The sequence below is a fragment of the Leptonychotes weddellii genome, chromosome 7 (genome assembly GCF_054177405.1).
Source record: "Leptonychotes weddellii isolate Sample4059 chromosome 7, ASM5417740v2, whole genome shotgun sequence".
NCBI classification, from domain to species: Eukaryota; Metazoa; Chordata; class Mammalia; order Carnivora; family Phocidae; genus Leptonychotes; species Leptonychotes weddellii.
In genome coordinates, this window is record NC_138375.1 from 104,293,306 (window position 1) to 104,304,313 (window position 11,008).

Below are 11,008 nucleotides of genomic sequence, written 5' to 3' on the forward strand. Positions count from 1 at the left end.
CTCTCATGGTTCGTCTACCCCTCCGATTTCCCCCGCTTCATTCTTCCCCTCCCGCTACCTTCTTCTTCTTCTTTTTTTTTTTCTTAACATATATTGCATTATTTGTTTCAGAGGTACAGATCTGAGATTCAACAGTCTTGCACAATTCACAGCGCTTACCAGAGCACATACCCTCCCCAGTGTCTATCACCCAGTCACCGCATACCTCCCACCCCACCCCCCACTCCAGCAACCCTCAGTTTGTTTCCTGAGATTAAGAATTCCTTATATCAGTGAGATCATATGATACATGTCTTTCTCTGTTTGTTGGAGTTGTTTGTTTTTTTGAGAAAAGGATAAACTTTAAACACTGTGATAGCTTAAATTGCTATTAATTTTGTAAATATTACTTTTATGCAATTGAATCTCATCAGCCCATTGTAAATCTTAAGTTTCAGTTAATTCCCAAGGAAATAATGTTACTGCTCAACTTTAAAATATGACACAATGTGGCTTTTGTTAACAGATGAATATGCTATTTGGTTTGACATACAGTATAGATGGTAAATGTGTGCCCATCATCACACTGGAGGGGCCTTGCATACTTGCTGCAAAATCAAAACCAGTCTCTTTTGTACTTTGATACCGCCTGCTCATAATTTGGTGTGAATAAAAGGACATTTATAAAGTTATGACCAAAATTAAGGCATCTTCTCCTTGTGAATATTAACATTTGAAGAAATATAATAAAAAAAAAACTTACGGGTGCCTGGGTGGCTCAGATGGTTAAGCGTCTGCCTTCGGCTCAGGTCATGATCTCAGGGTCCTGGGATCGAGTCCCGCATCGGGCTCGCTGCTCCTTGGGAGCCTGCTTCTCCCTCTGCCTCTCTCTCTCTCTGTCTCTCATGAATTAAAACAAAAAAACAAAAAAACAAAAAAAAAACAACTTACTGTAGGGCATCTGGGTGGCTCAGTTGTTTGGGCGACTGCCTTCGACTCGGGTCATGTTCCTGGAGTCCCGGGATCGAGTCCCGCATAGGGCTCCCTGCTCAGTGGGGAGTCTGCTTCTCCCTCTGACTCTCCCCCTCTCATGCTCTCTCTCTATCACTATCTCTCTCAAGAAATAAATAAAAATCTTAAAAAAAAAAAAAACAAACCTTACTGTAGACTGGCTTTCACCATTCACTCTATAAGGGAGGAGTGAATAGGTGGGAGGGAGATGTTTCCAAAGGTCACTAGGCTGACAAAGCTGTCATCCTCCCCATGAACCTAGGTCAATTTAGTGTCACTGGAGATTGGAGTACACAGAGTAGAACAGAGAAGTGAGTGAGATATATTTTTTTTTGTACAAACCAAAAATTAATCTTTCCCTAAACATAGAAAATTAACAAATCATCTATTTCAAAGCAATACACATATAGAGTTACTTCTAAACATGAAAGTTTGATCTTTTTTTAAAAGATGTATTTATTTTTATTTTAGAGAGAGAGAGACAGAGACAGAGAGAGCAGGGGTGGGGGTCAGAGGGAGAGGGAGAGAATCCTCAAGCGGACTCCCCACTGAGTGTGGAGGACCAGGACCCTGAGATCATGACCTGAGCCCAAATCAAGAGTTGGACACTTAACCGACTGAGCCACCGAGATGCCCCAGAAAGGTTTAATCTTAGTGTCACGATTTTCCCTACAAATCTTTAGATTTTACAAAAATATTTATAAGGAAGTATAAAATAAGAGCATAAGACCTTAGAAAATAAGAAAGCCTGATACAATTAATGTGAAATGAGCCTTGAAAATTGCATTGTATTTCTTTAATTGCTAATGACTGAACCAGGAAAGAAATTTAAGCAAGCATGAATGTGGATACCACATTCCACTGATTTATATATTTATATTAAAAATACATTATTTTTCTTTTTATAACAGTATATATTCTACTGTATTATAACAGTGATACACATTTGTTGTAGAAATTAAAAATCCAGCCATTTAATAATTCACTAATTTAACCAATAAATACTCGATACTTACTGTGTGCTAGGTATTTGGTGTATGTTGGTAAATACAACAGGCATGGATCTGCCCCTTTGGAGCTTAGAAGTTAGGGAATGAGACAAATAATAACCTGCAAACACATAAATCTGTAATTTAAAATTGGAATAGGTGCTTTGATGAAAACAGAGGTCAGACATAGAGACTAACAGTGGAGAATCCACTTACATAAAGGAACCTGGGGACTTCGCCTTAGAGGAAGAAATTTCAAGTAGTAAATTTGAGATTTTATCAAAGCAATACACATACGGTTAAAAAATAGAATAGGGCGCCTGGGTGGCTCAGTCGTTAAGCATCTGCCTTCGGCTCAGGTCATGATCCCAGTCCTGGGATCGAGTCCCATGTCGGGCTCCCTGCTTGGTGGGAAGCCTGCTTCTCCCTCTCCCACTCCCCCTGCTTGTGTTCCCTCTCTCGCTGTGTGTCTCTCTGTCAAATAAATAAATAAAATCTTTAAAAAAATAGAATAATAGAGAACTTATATGAAAGTAATGATCTGCATCTCCCATTGTCAATGTACTCACCAGATGCACCATTTTTTAAATCTCTTTTGGCTGTTTCCCTTGCTAGTTGCTGCCATATCCCTAAATCACTGGTTTTCAACACCAGCTCTAATTAGAATCACCTGGAGAGGTTAGGAAAGAGTACCAAATATGTGGGCCTTACCTGCAAATATTCTACTTTAACTCATTGTGATGGCATCTACATTGAATTCTGCTTCAGTTAAAAAAAATACTATTTAAGATTTTGATGTTTTGAAATCTACTGAGATTTGTTTAATTGCATGCTTATGTTCTACTAAATTGGTACATGTAACATATGATTTGAAAAGAATTTGTATTCTCAAGTTATTGAGTGTAGTATACTTTAAATGTCAATTAGATTAAGGTGGTTGATATTTTTGTTCAGATCATCTATAACCTTACTGATTTTTGGGTTTTTTTCTGCCTTATCAAATACTATTAAAATTCTCAACTATAGGGGCGCCTGGGTGGCTCAATTGTTAAGCGTCTGCCTTCGGCTCAGGTCATGATCCCAGGGTCCTGGGATCGAGCCCCACATCTGGCTCCCTGCTGAGCAGGGAGCCTGCTTCTCCTTCTCCCACTCCCCCTGCCTGTGTTCCCTCTCTCGCTGTGTCTCTGTCAAAACAAATAAATAAAAAATCTTTAAAAAAAATCCTCAACTGTAATTTTGAAATTGTCTATTTTTTCCTTTCATTCTGTCAACTTTTGCTTCACATACTGTGAAGTTTATTAGGCACATATATTAAGGCACATATAATTATTAAGTATGTTTTAAGGTATTGGCCCTTTCTATTATTATGGAGTTTTTCTATCTATGGTCATATCTTTGTCTTGAAGTGTATTTTGCCTGGATTAACATAGCTACTCCTGCTCTTCTATATATATGTTCTTCTATATATATGGAATTTTAAAAGTTTTTTTTTTTTAAAAGATTTTATTTATTTATTTGACAGAGAGAGACATAGCGAGAGCAGGAACACAAGCAGGGTGAGTGGGAGAGGGAGAAGCAGGCTTCCCGCAGAGCAGGGAGCCTGATGTGGGGCTCGATCCCAGGACCCTGGGATCATGACCTGAGCCGAAGGCAGACGCTTAACGACTGAGCCACCCAGGCACCCTAAAAGTTTTTATTTAAGCAATCTCTATACCCAACATGGGGCTCAAACTCACGACCCAGAGATCAAGAGTTGAATGCTCTTATGACTGAGCCAGCCAGGCATCCCCTAGAATATTTTTTTCTTTTGTTTTACTTCCAACTTATTTGTTATCTTTAAATTTAGGATATATAGAGAGCATATTCAAGGTTCTTGCTTTTTTATCCAGTCTGACAATATCAGTCTTTTATATGTAGTGTTTAGTTCATTTACATTTAATGTAATTTTGTTACAGTTGGTCTGCCATTTTGCCATTTGCTTCTTGTTTGTCTTATATGCCCTTTTTTTGGTTCCTCTGTTCCTTCTTACTTGCCATCTTTTAATAAATTTTTTTTAGTATTCCATTTTAACTTCTCTGGTGGCCATTTAGCTATATCTGTTTGCATCTTTTTTATAAGGGGTTGCTAATCTAGGGATTAAAATGTGCCTCTTCAAAAGTGAATGTTGAGTGACTTCAAGTAAAAATTCTGAACAGTGTAATTCTGTTGATCATCTCCTTATCCTTCAGCTCTGCCATATACATTCCATCAATATACACTATAAAGCTAAAAATATAATCTCTCTCCTCCATAAAACTTCTCATCTATGAATAAGCTCATTTTTAGCTAACAGTGTACTGGAAATTTTAGCCAGTTTAATAAGGCAAGGAAAAGAATTAAAAGTCATAAGAATCAGAAAAGAAGAAATAAAACCAGTGAACATGGTTTCATTTTTACTGCAGCATACGGTTTCATTTTTACTGCAGCTCAATGAACTCCGGAAACAATATTAAATCTTCTGAAAACTTTAAGAGTCAGTCATTCAGATGTTTAGTACACACCCTGCATATGACTTAGTTAACTTAATGTTTTATTTTAATTTTCTTTTACTTTACTTTGGCATCAACAAGATGCAGGCATAAATGAGTTGAAGATAGACATTATCTGTTGAATTTAGACTATGATATTTTGATGTAATTTGGTTTGATCTGATATATGTAACATTTATATATATTTTCTAATAGACTCTTATAGAGTAGTTTTAGATTTATAGAAAAATTAAGAAGATGTAGAGTTCCCATATATCCCCTGGCATACAGTTTCCTATATTAACATGTTAATATAATACATTTGGTAACAGTTAATGAGCCATGTTGATACACTATTATTAACAGAAGTTCATATTTTATTCAAATGTCCTCAGTTTTTACCTAATGTCTTTTTTTTATTCTGGGGTCTCACCTAAAATACCACATTACATTTAGTTGTCATGACTCCTTATACTTACCTTGTCTGTGGCAGTTTCTAACACTTTTTGTTTTTGATGTCCTTAACAGTTTTGAGAAGTACTGGTCAGGTATATTTTAAAATGCTCCCCACTACTGAGATGTATCTAATGTTTTTATCATGATTAGAGCAGTGTTATATGTTTTTTGGAGGAAGGTCATATAGGAAAAGTTCCATTTTCATCACATCATAACAAGGGTACATTCTATCAACATAATTTATGACTGTTAATTGTTGACTTTGATCACCTGACTATGCAATGTTCATCAGGTTCCTTCTCTATAAAGTTATTCTTCCTTTTTCCCTGTCTGACTAGTATATGTAGCCTACCCTTAAGAAATGGGGACTTGGGGACACCTGGGTGGCTCAGTCGGTTAAGCATCTGCCTTCAGCTCAGGTCATGATCTCCAGGTCCTGGAATCAAGCATCTACCTTCAGCTCAGGTCATGATCTCCAGGTCTTGAGATTGAGCTCCGAGTCAGGCTCCTTGCTCAGGGGGGATTCTGCTTCTCTCCCTCTCTCTCTGCCCCTCCCCCTGCTCATACTCCCTGTCTCTCTCTCTCAAATAAAGTCTTTAAAAATAAAAAAGAAATGGGTAGTTGTGGGGACAGCCGGTTAAGCACTGACTCTTGTTTTTGGCTCAGGTTGTGATCTCAGGGTTGTGAGACTGAGCCCCAGGTCAGACCCACACTCAGCGTAAAGTCTGCTTAAGATTCTCTGTCCCTCTCCCTCTGCTCTTTCCCCCTGCCCCCCCAAATAAATAAATAAATCTTAAAAAAAAAAAAAAAGAAATGGGGAGGTGTTGTGTCCCTCCTTCGAGGTAGAGTATCTTTTTTTTTTTTTCAAAGATTTTATTTATTTATTTGAGAGAGAGAATGAGAGACAGCACAAGAGGGAAGAGGGTCAGAGGGAGGAGCAGACTCCCTGCTGAGCAGGGAGCCCGATGTGGGACTCGATCCAGGGACTCCAGGATCATGACCTGAGCCGAAGGCAGTTGCTTAACCAAATGAGCCACCCAGGCGCCCCGAGGTAGAGTATCTACATAAATTATTTGGAGTTTTTCTGCATGAGAAATTTGTCTCTTTTCCCCATAACATTTATATCTTATTGCTGTCACTGTCTCTCCATCCATCCATCCATCCTATCAACTCTTTCCAAGTTAAACAAAGAAAATGGTAAAAATTATCTTGCTCTGTAAGACTCAATATTATTTCTAAATCTAAACTGGTATGTCTTTTTAAAAATTAATTATTTATTTTAAAATTCCAGTGTAGTTAACATACAGTGCTGTATTAGTTTCAGGTGTACAATATAGCTTTCAACAATTCCATGTATTTCTCAGTGCTCATCAAGATAAGTGTACTTTTAATCCCTGTCACCCACCCCCACCCACCTCCCCTCTGGTAATCCTCTCTTCCCTCTAGGTAAGAGTCTGTTTTTTGGTTTCTCTCTCTTTTTTTCCTTTGTTTTGTTTCCTAAATTCCACATATGAGTGAAATCATATGGTATATGTCTTTTTCTGTGGCATGTCTTCTCTTTATGCCCAAATGTAACTGAGAACAATGTTCATTATGTTTGCTTTCATTTTACTAATATCTGGCTTTTACCTAAAACTTTACAATGACATCCTCTCTATATTATTATTTTTGCAATAGTTTAGTATATATGCTAATTACTATCATTACAGATGAAGGGAAAAGATGGTTCAATGTTATTGTTCTCATAGTAAATCAGTGAATGAATGCCTATATAATTGATTCTTAGCTTTGCTCCCACTTCAATGAGTCTTGTTAAATTTAGTTATCTCTTTGTAAATTTTAAGACTTTAAAGAAAAAATCCTTCCCATTTTTTCTTCCTTTTGATCCTCTAGTTCAAAGTTTTCCTGTCTTTGAATAATAAACTTTAAACATATTAGACTAGGGGGGAGAAATTAAAGCTAGGTTTTTCTGCAATGCTTAGGAAACCATCAATTAGCAAAAACTAAAAAGTAAAATCAGAATGTTACCATGACAACATGATGAAGGCCAGTATTGAACAAACAGAATGTAAAACTGCAAATTCAACAACAAATAAAGAACTTACAGGTGCTACTACTTAGAGAAACTTTAGCTTTAGGTTCTTTTGTTTCTGGATTGAAGGCAAGACATGTTTGCATTTAAATTTAGAAAGTTTTACTGATATCTATTCTTAAGAGTAAACACTCCACAGTAAGTGGCTTAACCATAATGCATGTATACCAGGAATGGAGAGCTCTGCTACGTGGAGGGAATGGAAAGGAGAGAGTAAGTGGAGGAGAGCTTGGCAGGAGAGAGGCTGAGGGAATGGGGTTATGCGTTAGGCTTACTTTTATGGGAATTTTGAAATTAATTCAAAATTGCTAAGTGAATAATGAAAACAGCTATATTACAGAAAAATCTTTATGTCATTGTGGTATAAAGAAATTGGAACATCTAAAAGTCACACCTGTAACATGAGAATGGCTTTTTTTTCAGAGTTTAGTTTAAAAAATGATTTACTCAAGAAGTATTTTATCTTCTGAACCAAATACTTAAAGCACCTGAAAGCTAGCTACATGATGGCACAAAATATTTAATAGATTTATACTGGTGGGGAAAAAAGCCGACATTTAGTTTGAAAACCTATCAACTAAATGGAATTCTAGATCAAATTAGAATGACAAATTAAAACTTGTCCAAATATAAAAAAATATAAACTAGTTTTTGTTATATATAAACAATAATGTCCTTATTCTATTAAATGTATATATTTATGGGCAACACATTTTTATCAGACTAGCTTATGGAACAAACTTTGGCATATAATATTGACAGGTGATTTTCAGTTCATCAGGTAAATAGTGGCTTAACCTAAGTTTGTTTTTATTTAATTAATTTTTGGAGGTACAGTTACAGTGAGATTTTGGCTGAACATAAGATATTGTCCAGGATGGTATCTTTGAATAGTTGTTGGCTCTACTCATTTAGAGTGCTTCTTCTTAAAAATATCTGAAGAGATTCTCTTTTTTTAAATTGAAGTATAGTTGACACGTATTAGTTTCAGGTGTACGACATAGTGATTCAATAATTATATACATCATGAAATGCTTACCACAGTAAGTATATTACAATATTATTGATTATATTCCTTACACTGTACTTTTCATCCCCATGACTTATTTATAACTGGAAGTCTGTACCTCTTAATCTCCTTCCCCATTCACCCCTTCCCTGCCCACCCTTCCCCTTTGGCAACCACTGGTTTGTTCTCTGTTTATCTCTTTGGTCGTTGTTTGTTCGTTTGTTTTGTTTTTTATTTTTTTTTAATATTTTATTTATTTGTGAGAGAGAGAGAGAACAAGTGGGCAGGGAGAGGCAGAGGGAGAGGGAGAAGCAGACTCAACTGCTGAGCAGGGACCCTGACTTGGGGCTCCATCCCTGACTCGGGGCTCCATCCCTGACTCAAGGCTCAATCTCAGGACCCTGGGATCATGACCTGAGCTGAAATCAAAAGTCAGACATTTAACCTACTGCGCCACCCAGGAACCCCTAAAGTTTAGTCTTTCAAACACAGACTTTCTACCTCAACCATAGAGACTCCATTACTTACACTCTGTGGTACTGGCTGTTTCTAGTCTCATTTCCCATTTATGCCAATTGATGTGATGCATGAAATTTAGGTGGTGTGATTCTCCCTTAATTTAAATACATTCTACTTGGAAAAGCTTCTTAATACTTGCACATACTTTTTGTGAAGTGATTCCTTAGTATATTAACACTTGCTGCATGAGAAGAGATTTTATGAATTGCCTTGGCTTTAGCAGAGAAAGAAAAAAAATCTTCCAGGCTCAAACGTTACCCGAAATATTCTTTTTCATTGTTTAGGAGATCATGTACTTGGATAAACTCCTTTGGGTTTGCTTCCTCCTGATCTGAAAAGATAAAAAGAGGCTGACCCCTTATAGGCTTAAATCTTCTATGATCATAGAAAATCCACAAAAAATCTTTATTAATTTAAAAGACGGTAGGGTTATTGGGAGGCAGAAAACATTTCCTTGTTTCTTCAGAGGAAACTAATAATCATGATAGGTAAGTAGAAGAACATTTAAAAACACTTGATTATCTTGGTTTTATCTTTTTTTTTTAAAGATTTTATTTATTTATTTGACAGAGATAGCGAGAGCAGGAACACAAGCAGGGGGAGTGGGAGAAGCAGGCTTCCTGCAGAGCAGGGAGCCTGATGCGGGGCTCAATCCCAGGACCCTGGGATCATGACCTGAGCCGAAGGCAGACACTTAACAACTGAGCCACCCAGGCACCCCTATCTTGGTTTTATCTTAAGGTTGTTTATTATTGCCGGGGCACCTGGGTGGCTCAGTGGGTTGGGCAGCTGCCTTTGGCTCAGGTCATGATCTCAGGGTCCTGGGATCGAGGGCTCCCTGCACAGCAGGGAGTCTGCTTCTCCCTCTGCCTCTCCCCCATGCTCATGTGCCGTGCACTCTCTCTCTCTCAAATAAATAAATAAAATCTTAGGAAAAATAAAAATAAATGCTTTTATGGGTGGAAACAGGTGGGCATTTTAGGGAACAGTTTCAGATTCAGAAATGGAGTTGGGGAAGGGATATAAAAAGCAGGTTTAGTTTAGGAGAGTTGACACCACACCAGGAAAGTCCTCTTGCTCTGCCCCAACACAGCTCCTTGCAAATCTTTTCATTTCACTTAGATAGATGGCCTGACTTTTCTCTGATTATAGATCATTTTGGGTTATTAAGTAGTCTCATTAAATGACGTGATTTTCCCCCATTGTAGCAGTAGTAGGTGTTATTCAGTTTCAGAAAATAAAGAAAGTAATGAGAAACAACCTCTAGTTTCATCTTCCAAATGTAATCATATTTTGGTGGATTTCATTCTAGTTTTTTACAACCATTGGTTTTATTTTCCTCAGAGTTGTGATCGTCCGATCCATAACATTTTGACTCGATTCTCCCACTCTTTATTGTAAGCTTACCCCTGCCCCCCACCTCCCATGACTAAGCAGCTTCTTCCACTTCCTCTGGAAGGAATACGGAACTGTATGGCATTCATGAATTACTCCAATTTTGTTATGTTGTGTTTGTTTTTCCCTTCCTATATACCCAGGGTCATACGCTTTTATTTGACAGGCAGATTGAACATCTCCCAAGTGCCTAAAGGCAAGGAAAGTATAGCCTCTATCCCTGAGGAGCTCACAGTCTACTGGGAAACGCTGAGTCAACAAAAGAAGGGGAGTTTGATTAAAGGGAAGGGAGACAGACTCTTGGACCCAAGAGTACTTTGGGAAACTGATAGGTCAGGCAGGGCAGAGCTGTGAAAAGCATGATAATTCCATCCCCCTAGGTAATCAGAAAACAGGGTCTAGAATTGGAGGTGGGAGGATGGCAGAGATAAATTCTAAATAAAAAGTTTTTCTAGGTAAAATGGAAGGTTTTGAAGTCAGAGTAGTGGATACCTATGGTGACAGGACTGACAGGGAAAACAGAATGAGGAAAACTAGAGTGGTGGAAATGTTTTATTTCTTCATCTGGATGGTGGTTACATAGGTGTATTCACATAAAAAAATCATCAAGCTATACATTTAAGATTAGTGCACTTTATGTGTGTTATGTATCAGTAAGAAAGGAACAGCATCTCTCCCCGCCCCCTCCCCAGGCCCGGACCTCTGCTCACAGCAGGACAGGTTTAGAAAAGTTCTGTTTGTCCTGCAATGACTGTACTATATCACTCCATTAGCAGGACCTAGGGCTCAGGCTTGTATTATTAATATCATGGTTCTGCTACCTTAAAGGTTAAAAAGGCTTTTAAGGATTAATTTGTGAAGTTAATACCATTTAAAATTAGTTCCGTAGGAAAGTAGGAAAGTGCAATTGACTTACAAAAGCACATCAGGACTGCAATTCAGCAAACATTTCGGGAACACCTCTACTCTGTAACGAATGGTGCTTTGTGCTAAAAGTCTCTCAGATGAATGAAACCAGGATCCTGTGGTCAGGAGCTTGATCTTTCACAGG